Source organism: Amia ocellicauda, unplaced genomic scaffold, assembly GCF_036373705.1.
Source record: "Amia ocellicauda isolate fAmiCal2 unplaced genomic scaffold, fAmiCal2.hap1 HAP1_SCAFFOLD_129, whole genome shotgun sequence".
Classification (NCBI taxonomy): domain Eukaryota; kingdom Metazoa; phylum Chordata; class Actinopteri; order Amiiformes; family Amiidae; genus Amia; species Amia ocellicauda.
The window spans coordinates 34,909-52,247 of record NW_027102693.1 but is presented as its reverse complement, the minus strand read 5'-3'; the positions used below and the strand labels follow the sequence as shown (position 1 = coordinate 52,247).

Sequence of the window (17,339 nt, the reverse complement as noted above, 5' to 3'; positions counted from 1 at the left end):
CAAAGGTCTCCATAACAAGCCGGCAAACCACATTTCGTCCTCCTCCTCCTCAACAACACTCTACATGTCCTCCTCCTCCTCAACAACAACAACGAACTTGTAAAATACACATTTTCTTTAAAGAAAACAAAACACACAGATGACAGTCTGATTTCCCATCAGCTACACAGCCAACAGTATCTGAGGTTGAAAGACCTCCCTGGTGCAGAGGAGCCCAGAAGCCAAGCATCGAGAGAGAACAAACGAATGCTTCAGAGAATGCAAAGCAGTGCCAAGCGGGCTCGTCCAGGAGTTGAACCCGGGACCTCTCGCACCCTAAGCGAGAATCATACCCCTAGACCAACGAGCCAAGTTAACGGAGCGTGTCGCAGTTTCTGCTGGGCAAGCGCGTAACTGCTTTGGGGCAGACCGGGAGACCTACGCTCACTGACTGATAGCATGGACTGTAGCGCTGACGTATCTTTCCAGAATGGTAACGCCATCCCCAGTGAGACAGCACTGAGAGCATGGTTCAGCAGGCCCGCAAACAACTGAAAAGAATGCCTCTCCTTTGGTGCAGCTCAGGAGTACACGTTCAGCAAAGGTCTCCATAACAAGCCGGCAAACCACATTTCGTCCTCCTCCTCCTCAACAACACACTACATGTCCTCCACCTCCTCCTCCTCCTCAACAACAACAACAACAACGAACTTGTAAAAAACACATTTTCTTTAAAGAAAACAAAACACACAGATGACAGTCTGATTTCCCATCAGCTATACAGGCAACAGTATCTGAGGTCGATAGCCCTCCCTTGTGCAGAGGAGCCCAGAAGCCAGCCTTCAAGAGCAAACGAACAAACACTTCGGTGACTGCAAAGTGGGGCCAAGTGGGCTCGTCCTGGAGTTGAACCCAGGGCCTCTAACACCCTCAGCAATAATCATACCCCTAGACCAACGAGCCAAGTTAACGGAGGGTGTCGCAGTTTCTGCTGGGCAAGCGCGTAACTGCTTTGGGGCAGACCGGGAGACCTACGCTCACTGACTGATAGCATGGACTGTAGCGCTGAAGTGTCTTTCCAGAACGGTAACCGTATCCCCAGTGAGACAGCACTGAGAGCATGGTTCAGCAGGCCCGCAAACAACTGAAAAGAATGCCTCTCCTTTGGTGCAGCTCAGGAGTACACGTTCAGCAAAGGTCTCCATAACAAGCCGGCAAACCACATTTCGTCCTCCTCCTCCTCAACAACACACTACATGTCCTCCTCCTCCTCAACAACAACAACGAACTTGTAAAATACACATTTTCTTTAAAGAAAACAAAACACACAGATGACAGTCTGATTTCCCATCAGCTACACAGCCAACAGTATCTGAGGTTGAAAGACCTCCCTGGTGCAGAGGAGCCCAGAAGCCAAGCATCGAGAGAGAACAAACGAATGCTTCAGAGAATGCAAAGCAGTGCCAAGCGGGCTCGTCCGGGAGTTGAACCCGGGACCTCTCGCACCCTAAGCGAGAATCATACCCCTAGACCAACGAGCCAAGTTAACAGAGCGTGTCGCAGTTTCTGCTGGGCAAGCGCGTAACTGCTTTGGGGCAGACCGGGAGACCTACGCTCACTGACTGATAGCATGGACTGTAGCGCTGACGTGTCTTTCCAGAATGGTAACGCCATCCCCAGTGAGACAGCACTGAGAGCATGGTTCAGCAGGCCCGCAAACAACTGAAAAGAATGCCTCTCCTTTGGTGCAGCTCAGGAGTACACGTTCAGCAAAGGTCTCCATAACAAGCCGGCAAACCACATTTCGTCCTCCTCCTCCTCAACAACACACTACATGTCCTCCTCCTCCTCAACAACAACAACGAACTTGTAAAATACACATTTTCTTTAAAGAAAACAAAACACACAGATGACAGTCTGATTTCCCATCAGCTACACAGCCAACAGTATCTGAGGTTGAAAGACCTCCCTGGTGCAGAGGAGCCCAGAAGCCAAGCATCGAGAGAGAACAAACGAATACTTCAGATAATGCAAAGCAGGGCCAAGCGGGCTCGTCCGGGAGTTGAACCCGGGACCTCTCGCACCCAAAGCGAGAATCATACCCCTAGACCAACGAGCCAAGTTATCTGACAGTTTCACAGTTTCTGCTGGGCAAGCGCGTAACTGCTTTGGGGCAGACCGGGAGACCTACGCTCACTGACTGATAGCATGGACTGTAGCGCTGACGTGTCTTTCCAGAATGGTAACGCCATCCCCAGTGAGACAGCACTGAGAGCATTGTTCAGCAGGCCCGCAAACAACTGAAAAGAATGCCTCTCCTTTGGTGCAGCTCAGGAGTACACGTTCAGCAAAGGTCTCCATAACAAGCCGGCAAACCACATTTCGTCCTCCTCCTCCTCAACAACACACTACATGTCCTCCTCCTCCTCCTCAACAACAACAACAACAACGAACTTGTAAAAAACACATTTTCTTTAAAGAAAACAAAACACACAGATGACAGTTTGATTTCCCATCAGCTTTACAGGCAACAGTATCTGAGGTCGATAGCCCTCCCTTGTGCAGAGGAGCCCAGAAGCCAGCCTTCAAGAGCAAACGAACAAACTCTTCAGTGACTGCAAAGTGGGACCAAGTGGGCTCGTCCTGGAGTTGAACCCAGGGCCTCTCACACCCTCAGCAAGAATCATACCCCTAGACCAACGAGCCAAGTTAACGGAGGGTGTCGCAGTTTCTGCTGGGCAAGCGCGTAACTGCTTTGGGGCAGACCGGGAGACCTACGCTCACTGACCGATAGCATGGACTGTAGCGCTGACGTGTCTTTCCAGAATGGTAACGCCATCCCCAGTGAGACAGCACTGAGAGCATTGTTCAGCAGGCCCGCAAACAACTGAAAAGAATGCCTCTCCTTTGGTGCAGCTCAGGAGTACACGTTCAGCAAAGGTCTCCATAACAAGCCGGCAAACCACATTTCGTCCTCCTCCTCCTCAACAACACACTACATGTCCTCCACCTCCTCCTCAACAACAACAACAACAACAACAACGAACTTGTAAAAAACACATTTTCTTTAAAGAAAACAAAACACACAGATGACAGTCTGATTTCCCATCAGCTATACGGGCAACAGTATCTGAGGTCGATAGCCCTCCCTTGTGCAGAGGAGCCCAGAAGCCAGCCTTCAAGAGCAAACGAACAAACACTTCGGTGACTGCAAAGTGGGGCCAAGTGGGCTCGTCCTGGAGTTGAACCCAGGGCCTCTCACACCCTCAGCAAGAATCATACCCCTAGACCAACGAGCCAAGTTAACGGAGGGTGTCGCAGTTTCTGCTGGGCAAGCGCGTAACTGCTTTGGGGCAGACCGGGAGACCTACGCTCACTGACTGATAGCATGGACTGTAGCGCTGAAGTGTCTTTCCAGAACGGTAACCGTATCCCCAGTGAGACAGCACTGAGAGCATGGTTCAGCAGGCCCGCAAACAACTGAAAAGAATGCCTCTCCTTTGGTGCAGCTCAGGAGTACACGTTCAGCAAAGGTCTCCATAACAAGCCGGCAAACCACATTTCGTCCTCCTCCTCAACAACACACTACATGTCCTCCTCCTCCTCAACAACAACAACGAACTTGTAAAATACACATTTTCTTTAAAGAAAACAAAACACACAGATGACAGTCTGATTTCCCATCAGCTACACAGCCAACAGTATGTGAGGTTGAAAGACCTCCCTGGTGCAGAGGAGCCCAGAAGCCAAGCATCGAGAGAGAACAAACGAATGCTTCAGAGAATGCAAAGCAGGGCCAAGCGGGCTCGTCCGGGAGTTGAACCCGGGACCTCTCGCACCCAAAGCGAGAATCATACCCCTAGACCAACGAGCCAAGTTATCTGACAGTGTCACAGTTTCTGCTGGGCAAGCGCGTAACTGCTTTGGGGCAGACCGGGAGACCTACGCTCACTGACTGATAGCATGGACTGTAGCGCTGACGTGTCTTTCCAGAATGGTAACGCCATCCCCAGTGAGACAGCACTGAGAGCATTGTTCAGCAGGCCCGCAAACAACTGAAAAGAATGCCTCTCCTTTGGTGCAGCTCAGGAGTACACGTTCAGCAAAGGTCTCCATAACAAGCCGGCAAACCACATTTCGTCCTCCTCCTCCTCAACAACACACTACATGTCCTCCTCCTCCTCAACAACAACAACGAACTTGTAAAAAACACATTTTCTTTAAAGAAAACAAAACACACAGATGACAGTCTGATTTCCCATCAGCTTTACAGGCAACAGTATCTGAGGTCGATAGCCCTCCCTTGTGCAGAGGAGCCCAGAAGCCAGCCTTCAAGAGCAAACGAACAAACTCTTCGGTGACTGCAAAGTGGGACCAAGTGGGCTCGTCCTGGAGTTGAACCCAGGGCCTCTCACACCCTCAGCAAGAATCATACCCCTAGACCAACGAGCCAAGTTAACGGAGGGGGTCGCAGTTTCTGCTGGGCAAGCGCGTAACTGCTTTGGGGCAGACCGGGAGACCTACGCTCACTGACCGATAGCATGGACTGTAGCGCTGACGTGTCTTTCCAGAATGGTAACGCCATCCCCAGTGAGACAGCACTGAGAGCATTGTTCAGCAGGCCCGCAAACAACTGAAAAGAATGCCTCTCCTTTGGTGCAGCTCAGGAGTACACGTTCAGCAAAGGTCTCCATAACAAGCCGGCAAACCACATTTCGTCCTCCTCCTCCTCAACAACACACTACATGTCCTCCACCTCCTCCTCAACAACAACAACAACAACAACAACGAACTTGTAAAAAACACATTTTCTTTAAAGAAAACAAAACACACAGATGACAGTCTGATTTCCCATCAGCTATACGGGCAACAGTATCTGAGGTCGATAGCCCTCCCTTGTGCAGAGGAGCCCAGAAGCCAGCCTTCAAGAGCAAACGAACAAACACTTCGGTGACTGCAAAGTGGGGCCAAGTGGGCTCGTCCTGGAGTTGAACCCAGGGCCTCTCACACCCTCAGCAAGAATCATACCCCTAGACCAACGAGCCAAGTTAACGGAGCGTGTCGCAGTTTCTGCTGGGCAAGCGTGTAACTGCTTTGGGGCAGACCGGGAGACCTACGCTCACTGACTGATAGCATGGACTGTAGCGCTGAAGTGTCTTTCCAGAACGGTAACCGTATCCCCAGTGAGACAGCACTGAGAGCATGGTTCAGCAGGCCCGCAAACAACTGAAAAGAATGCCTCTCCTTTGGTGCAGCTCAGGAGTACACGTTCAGCAAAGGTCTCCATAACAAGCCGGCAAACCACATTTCGTCCTCCTCCTCAACAACACACTACATGTCCTCCTCCTCCTCAACAACAACAACGAACTTGTAAAATACACATTTTCTTTAAAGAAAACAAAACACACAGATGACAGTCTGATTTCCCATCAGCTACACAGCCAACAGTATGTGAGGTTGAAAGACCTCCCTGGTGCAGAGGAGCCCAGAAGCCAAGCATCGAGAGAGAACAAACGAATGCTTCAGAGAATGCAAAGCAGGGCCAAGCAGGCTCGTCCGGGAGTTGAACCCGGGACCTCTCGCACCCAAAGCGAGAATCATACCCCTAGACCAACGAGCCAAGTTATCTGACAGTGTCACAGTTTCTGCTGGGCAAGCGCGTAACTGCTTTGGGGCAGACCGGGAGACCTACGCTCACTGACTGATAGCATGGACTGTAGCGCTGACGTGTCTTTCCAGAATGGTAACGCCATCCCCAGTGAGACAGCACTGAGAGCATTGTTCAGCAGGCCCGCAAACAACTGAAAAGAATGCCTCTCCTTTGGTGCAGCTCAGGAGTACACGTTCAGCAAAGGTCTCCATAACAAGCCGGCAAACCACATTTCGTCCTCCTCCTCCTCAACAACACACTACATGTCCTCCTCCTCCTCAACAACAACAACGAACTTGTAAAAAACACATTTTCTTTAAAGAAAACAAAACACACAGATGACAGTCTGATTTCCCATCAGCTTTACAGGCAACAGTATCTGAGGTCGATAGCCCTCCCTTGTGCAGAGGAGCCCAGAAGCCAGCCTTCAAGAGCAAAAGAACAAACTCTTCAGTGACTGCAAAGTGGGGCCAAGTGGGCTCGTCCTGGAGTTGAACCCAGGGCCTCTCACACCCTCAGCAAGAATCATACCCCTAGACCAACGAGCCAAGTTAACGGAGTGTGTCGCAGTTTCTGCTGGGCAAGCGCGTAACTGCTTTGGGGCAGACCGGGAGACCTACGCTCACTGACTGATAGCATGGACTGTAGCGCTGACGTGTCTTTCCAGAATGGTAACGCCATCCCCAGTGAGACAGCACTGAGAGCATGGTTCAGCAGGCCCGCAAACAACTGAAAAGAATGCCTCTCCTTTGGTGCAGCTCAGGAGTACACGTTCAGCAAAGGTCTCCATAACAAGCCGGCAAACCACATTTCGTCCTCCTCCTCCTCAACAACACACTACATGTCCTCCACCTCCTCCTCAACAACAACAACAACAACAACAACGAACTTGTAAAAAACACATTTTCTTTAAAGAAAACAAAACACACAGATGACAGTCTGATTTCCCATCAGCTATACGGGCAACAGTATCTGAGGTCGATAGCCCTCCCTTGTGCAGAGGAACCCAGAAGCCAGCCTTCAAGAGCAAACGAACAAACACTTCGGTGACTGCAAAGTGGGGCCAAGTGGGCTCGTCCTGGAGTTGAACCCAGGGCCTCTCACACCCTCAGCAAGAATCATACCTCTAGACCAACGAGCCAAGTTAACGGAGGGTGTCGCAGTTTCTGCTGGGCAAGCGCGTAACTGCTTTGGGGCAGACCGGGAGACCTACGCTCACTGACTGATAGCATGGACTGTAGCGCTGAAGTGTCTTTCCAGAACGGTAACCGTATCCCCAGTGAGACAGCACTGAGAGCATGGTTCAGCAGGCCCGCAAACAACTGAAAAGAATGCCTCTCCTTTGGTGCAGCTCAGGAGTACACGTTCAGCAAAGGTCTCCATAACAAGCCGGCAAACCACATTTCGTCCTCCTCCTCAACAACACACTACATGTCCTCCTCCTCCTCAACAACAACAACGAACTTGTAAAATACACATTTTCTTTAAAGAAAACAAAACACACAGATGACAGTCTGATTTCCCATCAGCTACACAGCCAACAGTATGTGAGGTTGAAAGACCTCCCTGGTGCAGAGGAGCCCAGAAGCCAAGCATCGAGAGAGAACAAACGAATGCTTCAGAGAATGCAAAGCAGGGCCAAGCGGGCTCGTCCGGGAGTTGAACCCGGGACCTCTCGCACCCAAAGCGAGAATCATACCCCTAGACCAACGAGCCAAGTTATCTGACAGTGTCACAGTTTCTGCTGGGCAAGCGCGTAACTGCTTTGGGGCAGACCGGGAGACCTACGCTCACTGACTGATAGCATGGACTGTAGCGCTGACGTGTCTTTCCAGAATGGTAACGCCATCCCCAGTGAGACAGCACTGAGAGCATTGTTCAGCAGGCCCGCAAACAACTGAAAAGAATGCCTCTCCTTTGGTGCAGCTCAGGAGTACACGTTCAGCAAAGGTCTCCATAACAAGCCGGCAAACCACATTTCGTCCTCCTCCTCAACAACACACTACATGTCCTCCTCCTCCTCAACAACAACAACGAACTTGTAAAATACACATTTTCTTTAAAGAAAACAAAACACACAGATGACAGTCTGATTTCCCATCAGCTACACAGCCAACAGTATGTGAGGTTGAAAGACCTCCCTGGTGCAGAGGAGCCCAGAAGCCAAGCATCGAGAGAGAACAAACGAATGCTTCAGAGAATGCAAAGCAGGGCCAAGCGGGCTCGTCCGGGAGTTGAACCCGGGACCTCTCGCACCCAAAGCGAGAATCATACCCCTAGACCAACGAGCCAAGTTATCTGACAGTGTCACAGTTTCTGCTGGGCAAGCGCGTAACTGCTTTGGGGCAGACCGGGAGACCTACGCTCACTGACTGATAGCATGGACTGTAGCGCTGACGTGTCTTTCCAGAATGGTAACGCCATCCCCAGTGAGACAGCACTGAGAGCATTGTTCAGCAGGCCCGCAAACAACTGAAAAGAATGCCTCTCCTTTGGTGCAGCTCAGGAGTACACGTTCAGCAAAGGTCTCCATAACAAGCCGGCAAACCACATTTCGTCCTCCTCCTCAACAACACACTACATGTCCTCCTCCTCCTCAACAACAACAACGAACTTGTAAAAAACACATTTTCTTTAAAGAAAACAAAACACACAGATGACAGTCTGATTTCCCATCAGCTTTACAGGCAACAGTATCTGAGGTCGATAGCCCTCCCTTGTGCAGAGGAGCCCAGAAGCCAGCCTTCAAGAGCAAACGAACAAACACTTCGGTGACTGCAAAGTGGGGCCAAGTGGGCTCGTCCTGGAGTTGAACCCAGGGCCTCTCACACCCTCAGCAAGAGTCATACCCCTAGACCAACGAGCCAAGTTAACGGAGGGTGTCGCAGTTTCTGCTGGGCAAGCGCGTAACTGCTTTGGGGCAGACCGGGAGACCTACGCTCACTGACTGATAGCATGGACTGTAGCGCTGACGTGTCTTTCCAGAATGGTAACGCCATCCCCAGTGAGACAGCACTGAGAGCATGGTTCAGCAGGCCCGCAAACAACTGAAAAGAATGCCTCTCCTTTGGTGCAGCTCAGGAGTACACGTTCAGCAAAGGTCTCCATAACAAGCCGGCAAACCACATTTCGTCCTCCTCCTCCTCAACAACACACTACATGTCCTCCACCTCCTCCTCAACAACAACAACAACAACAACAACGAACTTGTAAAAAACACATTTTCTTTAAAGAAAACAAAACACACAGATGACAGTCTGATTTCCCATCAGCTATACGGGCAACAGTATCTGAGGTCGATAGCCCTCCCTTGTGCAGAGGAGCCCAGAAGCCAGCCTTCAAGAGCAAACGAACAAACACTTCGGTGACTGCAAAGTGGGGCCAAGTGGGCTCGTCCTGGAGTTGAACCCAGGGCCTCTCACACCCTCAGCAAGAATCATACCCCTAGACCAACGAGCCAAGTTAACGGAGGGTGTCGCAGTTTCTGCTGGGCAAGCGCGTAACTGCTTTGGGGCAGACCGGGAGACCTACGCTCACTGACTGATAGCATGGACTGTAGCGCTGAAGTGTCTTTCCAGAACGGTAACCGTATCCCCAGTGAGACAGCACTGAGAGCATGGTTCAGCAGGCCCGCAAACAACTGAAAAGAATGCCTCTCCTTTGGTGCAGCTCAGGAGTACACGTTCAGCAAAGGTCTCCATAACAAGCCGGCAAACCACATTTCGTCCTCCTCCTCAACAACACACTACATGTCCTCCTCCTCCTCAACAACAACAACGAACTTGTAAAATACACATTTTCTTTAAAGAAAACAAAACACACAGATGACAGTCTGATTTCCCATCAGCTACACAGCCAACAGTATGTGAGGTTGAAAGACCTCCCTGGTGCAGAGGAGCCCAGAAGCCAAGCATCGAGAGAGAACAAACGAATGCTTAAGAGAATGCAAAGCAGGGCCAAGCGGGCTCGTCCGGGAGTTGAACCCGGGACCTCTCGCACCCAAAGCGAGAATCATACCCCTAGACCAACGAGCCAAGTTATCTGACAGTGTCACAGTTTCTGCTGGGCAAGCGCGTAACTGCTTTGGGGCAGACCGGGAGACCTACGCTCACTGACTGATAGCATGGACTGTAGCGCTGACGTGTCTTTCCAGAATGGTAACGCCATCCCCAGTGAGACAGCACTGAGAGCATTGTTCAGCAGGCCCGCAAACAACTGAAAAGAATGCCTCTCCTTTGGTGCAGCTCAGGAGTACACGTTCAGCAAAGGTCTCCATAACAAGCCGGCAAACCACATTTCGTCCTCCTCCTCCTCAACAACACACTACATGTCCTCCTCCTCCTCAACAACAACAACGAACTTGTAAAAAACACATTTTCTTTAAAGAAAACAAAACACACAGATGACAGTCTGATTTCCCATCAGCTTTACAGGCAACAGTATCTGAGGTCGATAGCCCTCCCTTGTGCAGAGGAGCCCAGAAGCCAGCCTTCAAGAGCAAACGAACAAACTCTTCGGTGACTGCAAAGTGGGACCAAGTGGGCTCGTCCTGGAGTTGAACCCAGGGCCTCTCACACCCTCAGCAAGAATCATACCCCTAGACCAACGAGCCAAGTTAACGGAGGGGGTCGCAGTTTCTGCTGGGCAAGCGCGTAACTGCTTTGGGGCAGACCGGGAGACCTACGCTCACTGACCGATAGCATGGACTGTAGCGCTGACGTGTCTTTCCAGAATGGTAACGCCATCCCCAGTGAGACAGCACTGAGAGCATTGTTCAGCAGGCCCGCAAACAACTGAAAAGAATGCCTCTCCTTTGGTGCAGCTCAGGAGTACACGTTCAGCAAAGGTCTCCATAACAAGCCGGCAAACCACATTTCGTCCTCCTCCTCCTCAACAACACACTACATGTCCTCCACCTCCTCCTCAACAACAACAACAACAACAACAACGAACTTGTAAAAAACACATTTTCTTTAAAGAAAACAAAACACACAGATGACAGTCTGATTTCCCATCAGCTATACGGGCAACAGTATCTGAGGTCGATAGCCCTCCCTTGTGCAGAGGAGCCCAGAAGCCAGCCTTCAAGAGCAAACGAACAAACACTTCGGTGACTGCAAAGTGGGGCCAAGTGGGCTCGTCCTGGAGTTGAACCCAGGGCCTCTCACACCCTCAGCAAGAATCATACCCCTAGACCAACGAGCCAAGTTAACGGAGCGTGTCGCAGTTTCTGCTGGGCAAGCGCGTAACTGCTTTGGGGCAGACCGGGAGACCTACGCTCACTGACTGATAGCATGGACTGTAGCGCTGAAGTGTCTTTCCAGAACGGTAACCGTATCCCCAGTGAGACAGCACTGAGAGCATGGTTCAGCAGGCCCGCAAACAACTGAAAAGAATGCCTCTCCTTTGGTGCAGCTCAGGAGTACACGTTCAGCAAAGGTCTCCATAACAAGCCGGCAAACCACATTTCGTCCTCCTCCTCAACAACACACTACATGTCCTCCTCCTCCTCAACAACAACAACGAACTTGTAAAATACACATTTTCTTTAAAGAAAACAAAACACACAGATGACAGTCTGATTTCCCATCAGCTACACAGCCAACAGTATGTGAGGTTGAAAGACCTCCCTGGTGCAGAGGAGCCCAGAAGCCAAGCATCGAGAGAGAACAAACGAATGCTTCAGAGAATGCAAAGCAGGGCCAAGCGGGCTCGTCCGGGAGTTGAACCCGGGACCTCTCGCACCCAAAGCGAGAATCATACCCCTAGACCAACGAGCCAAGTTATCTGACAGTGTCACAGTTTCTGCTGGGCAAGCGCGTAACTGCTTTGGGGCAGACCGGGAGACCTACGCTCACTGACTGATAGCATGGACTGTAGCGCTGACGTGTCTTTCCAGAATGGTAACGCCATCCCCAGTGAGACAGCACTGAGAGCATTGTTCAGCAGGCCCGCAAACAACTGAAAAGAATGCCTCTCCTTTGGTGCAGCTCAGGAGTACACGTTCAGCAAAGGTCTCCATAACAAGCCGGCAAACCACATTTCGTCCTCCTCCTCCTCAACAACACACTACATGTCCTCCTCCTCCTCAACAACAACAACGAACTTGTAAAAAACACATTTTCTTTAAAGAAAACAAAACACACAGATGACAGTCTGATTTCCCATCAGCTTTACAGGCAACAGTATCTGAGGTCGATAGCCCTCCCTTGTGCAGAGGAGCCCAGAAGCCAGCCTTCAAGAGCAAAAGAACAAACTCTTCGGTGACTGCAAAGTGGGGCCAAGTGGGCTCGTCCTGGAGTTGAACCCAGGGCCTCTCACACCCTCAGCAAGAATCATACCCCTAGACCAACGAGCCAAGTTAACGGAGTGTGTCGCAGTTTCTGCTGGGCAAGCGCGTAACTGCTTTGGGGCAGACCGGGAGACCTACGCTCACTGACTGATAGCATGGACTGTAGCGCTGACGTGTCTTTCCAGAATGGTAACGCCATCCCCAGTGAGACAGCACTGAGAGCATGGTTCAGCAGGCCCGCAAACAACTGAAAAGAATGCCTCTCCTTTGGTGCAGCTCAGGAGTACACGTTCAGCAAAGGTCTCCATAACAAGCCGGCAAACCACATTTCGTCCTCCTCCTCCTCAACAACACACTACATGTCCTCCACCTCCTCCTCAACAACAACAACAACAACAACAACGAACTTGTAAAAAACACATTTTCTTTAAAGAAAACAAAACACACAGATGACAGTCTGATTTCCCATCAGCTATACGGGCAACAGTATCTGAGGTCGATAGCCCTCCCTTGTGCAGAGGAACCCAGAAGCCAGCCTTCAAGAGCAAACGAACAAACACTTCGGTGACTGCAAAGTGGGGCCAAGTGGGCTCGTCCTGGAGTTGAACCCAGGGCCTCTCACACCCTCAGCAAGAATCATACCTCTAGACCAACGAGCCAAGTTAACGGAGGGTGTCGCAGTTTCTGCTGGGCAAGCGCGTAACTGCTTTGGGGCAGACCGGGAGACCTACGCTCACTGACTGATAGCATGGACTGTAGCGCTGAAGTGTCTTTCCAGAACGGTAACCGTATCCCCAGTGAGACAGCACTGAGAGCATGGTTCAGCAGGCCCGCAAACAACTGAAAAGAATGCCTCTCCTTTGGTGCAGCTCAGGAGTACACGTTCAGCAAAGGTCTCCATAACAAGCCGGCAAACCACATTTCGTCCTCCTCCTCAACAACACACTACATGTCCTCCTCCTCAACAACAACAACGAACTTGTAAAATACACATTTTCTTTAAAGAAAACAAAACACACAGATGACAGTCTGATTTCCCATCAGCTACACAGCCAACAGTATGTGAGGTTGAAAGACCTCCCTGGTGCAGAGGAGCCCAGAAGCCAAGCATCGAGAGAGAACAAACGAATGCTTCAGAGAATGCAAAGCAGGGCCAAGCGGGCTCGTCCGGGAGTTGAACCCGGGACCTCTCGCACCCAAAGCGAGAATCATACCCCTAGACCAACGAGCCAAGTTATCTGACAGTGTCACAGTTTCTGCTGGGCAAGCGCGTAACTGCTTTGGGGCAGACCGGGAGACCTACGCTCACTGACTGATAGCATGGACTGTAGCGCTGACGTGTCTTTCCAGAATGGTAACGCCATCCCCAGTGAGACAGCACTGAGAGCATTGTTCAGCAGGCCCGCAAACAACTGAAAAGAATGCCTCTCCTTTGGTGCAGCTCAGGAGTACACGTTCAGCAAAGGTCTCCATAACAAGCCGGCAAACCACATTTCGTCCTCCTCCTCAACAACACACTACATGTCCTCCTCCTCCTCAACAACAACAACGAACTTGTAAAAAACACATTTTCTTTAAAGAAAACAAAACACACAGATGACAGTCTGATTTCCCATCAGCTTTACAGGCAACAGTATCTGAGGTCGATAGCCCTCCCTTGTGCAGAGGAGCCCAGAAGCCAGCCTTCAAGAGCAAACGAACAAACACTTCGGTGACTGCAAAGTGGGGCCAAGTGGGCTCGTCCTGGAGTTGAACCCAGGGCCTCTCACACCCTCAGCAAGAGTCATACCCCTAGACCAACGAGCCAAGTTAACGGAGGGTGTCGCAGTTTCTGCTGGGCAAGCGCGTAACTGCTTTGGGGCAGACCGGGAGACCTACGCTCACTGACTGATAGCATGGACTGTAGCGCTGACGTGTCTTTCCAGAATGGTAACGCCATCCCCAGTGAGACAGCACTGAGAGCATGGTTCAGCAGGCCCGCAAACAACTGAAAAGAATGCCTCTCCTTTGGTGCAGCTCAGGAGTACACGTTCAGCAAAGGTCTCCATAACAAGCCGGCAAACCACATTTCGTCCTCCTCCTCCTCAACAACACACTACATGTCCTCCACCTCCTCCTCAACAACAACAACAACAACAACAACGAACTTGTAAAAAACACATTTTCTTTAAAGAAAACAAAACACACAGATGACAGTCTGATTTCCCATCAGCTATACGGGCAACAGTATCTGAGGTCGATAGCCCTCCCTTGTGCAGAGGAGCCCAGAAGCCAGCCTTCAAGAGCAAACGAACAAACACTTCGGTGACTGCAAAGTGGGGCCAAGTGGGCTCGTCCTGGAGTTGAACCCAGGGCCTCTCACACCCTCAGCAAGAATCATACCTCTAGACCAACGAGCCAAGTTAACGGAGGGTGTCGCAGTTTCTGCTGGGCAAGCGCGTAACTGCTTTGGGGCAGACCGGGAGACCTACGCTCACTGACTGATAGCATGGACTGTAGCGCTGAAGTGTCTTTCCAGAACGGTAACCGTATCCCCAGTGAGACAGCACTGAGAGCATGGTTCAGCAGGCCCGCAAACAACTGAAAAGAATGCCTCTCCTTTGGTGCAGCTCAGGAGTACACGTTCAGCAAAGGTCTCCATAACAAGCCGGCAAACCACATTTCGTCCTCCTCCTCAACAACACACTACATGTCCTCCTCCTCCTCAACAACAACAACGAACTTGTAAAATACACATTTTCTTTAAAGAAAACAAAACACACAGATGACAGTCTGATTTCCCATCAGCTACACAGCCAACAGTATGTGAGGTTGAAAGACCTCCCTGGTGCAGAGGAGCCCAGAAGCCAAGCATCGAGAGAGAACAAACGAATGCTTCAGAGAATGCAAAGCAGGGCCAAGCGGGCTCGTCCGGGAGTTGAACCCGGGACCTCTCGCACCCAAAGCGAGAATCATACCCCTAGACCAACGAGCCAAGTTATCTGACAGTGTCACAGTTTCTGCTGGGCAAGCGCGTAACTGCTTTGGGGCAGACCGGGAGACCTACGCTCACTGACTGATAGCATGGACTGTAGCGCTGACGTGTCTTTCCAGAATGGTAACGCCATCCCCAGTGAGACAGCACTGAGAGCATTGTTCAGCAGGCCCGCAAACAACTGAAAAGAATGCCTCTCCTTTGGTGCAGCTCAGGAGTACACGTTCAGCAAAGGTCTCCATAACAAGCCGGCAAACCACATTTCGTCCTCCTCCTCAACAACACACTACATGTCCTCCTCCTCCTCAACAACAACAACGAACTTGTAAAAAACACATTTTCTTTAAAGAAAACAAAACACACAGATGACAGTCTGATTTCCCATCAGCTTTACAGGCAACAGTATCTGAGGTCGATAGCCCTCCCTTGTGCAGAGGAGCCCAGAAGCCAGCCTTCAAGAGCAAACGAACAAACACTTCGGTGACTGCAAAGTGGGGCCAAGTGGGCTCGTCCTGGAGTTGAACCCAGGGCCTCTCACACCCTCAGCAAGAATCATACCCCTAGACCAACGAGCCAAGTTAACGGAGGGTGTCGCAGTTTCTGCTGGGCAAGCGCGTAACTGCTTTGGGGCAGACCGGGAGACCTACGCTCACTGACTGATAGCATGGACTGTAGCGCTGACGTGTCTTTCCAGAATGGTAACGCCATCCCCAGTGAGACAGCACTGAGAGCATGGTTCAGCAGGCCCGCAAACAACTGAAAAGAATGCCTCTCCTTTGGTGCAGCTCAGGAGTACACGTTCAGCAAAGGTCTCCATAACAAGCCGGCAAACCACATTTCGTCCTCCTCCTCCTCAACAACACACTACATGTCCTCCACCTCCTCCTCAACAACAACAACAACAACAACAACGAACTTGTAAAAAACACATTTTCTTTAAAGAAAACAAAACACACAGATGACAGTCTGATTTCCCATCAGCTATACGGGCAACAGTATCTGAGGTCGATAGCCCTCCCTTGTGCAGAGGAGCCCAGAAGCCAAGCATCGAGAGAGAACAAACAAATGCTTCAGAGAATGCAAAGCAGGGCCAAGCGGGCTCGTCCGGGAGTTGAACCCGGGACCTCTCGCACCCTAAGCGAGAATCATACCCCTAGACCAACGAGCCAAGTTAACGGAGGGTGTCGCAGTTTCTGCTGGGCAAGCGCGTAACTGCTTTGGGGCAGACCGGGAGACCTACGCTCACTGACTGATAGCATGGACTGTAGCGCTGAAGTGTCTTTCCAGAACGGTAACCGTATCCCCAGTGAGACAGCACTGAGAGCATGGTTCAGCAGGCCCGCAAACAACTGAAAAGAATGCCTCTCCTTTGGTGCAGCTCAGGAGTACACGTTCAGCAAAGGTCTCCATAACAAGCCGGCAAATCACATTTCGTCCTCCTCCTCCTCAACAACACACTACATGTGCTCCTCCTCCTCAACAACAACAACGAACTTGTAAAATACACATTTTCTTTAAAGAAAACAAAACACACAGATGACAGTCTGATTTCCCATCAGCTACACAGCCAACAGTATCTGAGGTTGAAAGACCTCCCTGGTGCAGAGGAGCCCAGAAGCCAAGCATCGAGAGAGAACAAACGAATGCTTCAGAGAATGCAAAGCGGGGCCAAGCGGGCTCGTCCGGGAGTTGAACCCGGGACCTCTAACCTAAGCGAGAATCATACCCCTAGACCAACGAGCCAAGATAATAGGCAATATTGCATGTTCTCCTGGGCAAGCACATAACTGCTTGAGGCAGACCCTCACCTGATCACCACATGTGGTTACACTTTAAGAAGGGGTGAGTTTAAGGTCATCGGTAACATCACAAAGGTTGGCAGCATTTTACATGAATATGTAAAGTTAAAAACACACACTACATGTAAATAAGCCATACTACTTGTTTAGTGTATGTAAGCTCGTTCTGTAATCATACATCATCCATACTAGTATTTAATAATTGAATTAACTATACACAAACTACTTGGTCAATTCACTCTTGTTACCGTGTAATTACAGTGCAAGTAAATTGTAATAATTGTAGCGTTGTATATTGGGCCATATTTTACATGTAACTATATATTTCATATTTGTCCAATTAATGTACATTTGTTTTTTTTGTTTTTTAGCTGGTACCAAAACATTGGTCTCTGGAACTAAAAGGTCGGAAATTGGAAGAACTATTAATGACAAATGAATGACCGCTGATACAAGTAAATAGTGTTTCCTCAAATCTAAAGTGAGACCTTTTTGCATGAATCTGTAATACATGCCCTAAACAGAATGAGAACATGGATCCATCATGCCTTGTTACCACTGTGCAGGCTGGTGGTGGTGGTGTAATGGTGTGGGGGATGTTTTCTTGGCACACTTTATGCCCCTTAGTGCCAATTGGGCATCGTT

At 50.3% G+C, this 17,339-nt stretch overlaps 11 non-coding genes across 11 annotated transcripts; all 11 read right to left on the bottom strand.

Moving 5' to 3' along the window:
* Positions 1-1,448: 1,448 nt before the first annotated feature.
* trnap-agg (transfer RNA proline (anticodon AGG)) lies at positions 1,449-1,520 on the bottom strand. The gene has a single exon. It is a non-coding gene; the product is annotated as a tRNA-Pro (tRNA).
* A 506-nt stretch (positions 1,521-2,026) lies between these two features.
* Positions 2,027-2,098, bottom strand: trnap-ugg (transfer RNA proline (anticodon UGG)). Its single transcript has one exon. It is a non-coding gene; the product is annotated as a tRNA-Pro (tRNA).
* Positions 2,099-3,781: 1,683 nt separating this feature from the next.
* Positions 3,782-3,853, bottom strand: trnap-ugg (transfer RNA proline (anticodon UGG)). Its single transcript has one exon. It is a non-coding gene; the product is annotated as a tRNA-Pro (tRNA).
* Positions 3,854-5,527: 1,674 nt separating this feature from the next.
* On the bottom strand, positions 5,528-5,599 carry trnap-ugg (transfer RNA proline (anticodon UGG)). Its single transcript has one exon. It is a non-coding gene; the product is annotated as a tRNA-Pro (tRNA).
* Positions 5,600-7,273: 1,674 nt separating this feature from the next.
* On the bottom strand, positions 7,274-7,345 carry trnap-ugg (transfer RNA proline (anticodon UGG)). Its single transcript has one exon. It is a non-coding gene; the product is annotated as a tRNA-Pro (tRNA).
* A 503-nt stretch (positions 7,346-7,848) lies between these two features.
* trnap-ugg (transfer RNA proline (anticodon UGG)) lies at positions 7,849-7,920 on the bottom strand. The gene has a single exon. It is a non-coding gene; the product is annotated as a tRNA-Pro (tRNA).
* Positions 7,921-9,591: 1,671 nt separating this feature from the next.
* Positions 9,592-9,663, bottom strand: trnap-ugg (transfer RNA proline (anticodon UGG)). The gene has a single exon. It is a non-coding gene; the product is annotated as a tRNA-Pro (tRNA).
* A 1,674-nt stretch (positions 9,664-11,337) lies between these two features.
* trnap-ugg (transfer RNA proline (anticodon UGG)) lies at positions 11,338-11,409 on the bottom strand. The gene has a single exon. It is a non-coding gene; the product is annotated as a tRNA-Pro (tRNA).
* Positions 11,410-13,080: 1,671 nt separating this feature from the next.
* trnap-ugg (transfer RNA proline (anticodon UGG)) lies at positions 13,081-13,152 on the bottom strand. The gene has a single exon. It is a non-coding gene; the product is annotated as a tRNA-Pro (tRNA).
* Positions 13,153-14,823: 1,671 nt separating this feature from the next.
* trnap-ugg (transfer RNA proline (anticodon UGG)) lies at positions 14,824-14,895 on the bottom strand. Its single transcript has one exon. It is a non-coding gene; the product is annotated as a tRNA-Pro (tRNA).
* Positions 14,896-15,991: 1,096 nt separating this feature from the next.
* Positions 15,992-16,063, bottom strand: trnap-agg (transfer RNA proline (anticodon AGG)). Its single transcript has one exon. It is a non-coding gene; the product is annotated as a tRNA-Pro (tRNA).
* Between the last annotated feature and the right edge of the window lie 1,276 nt (positions 16,064-17,339).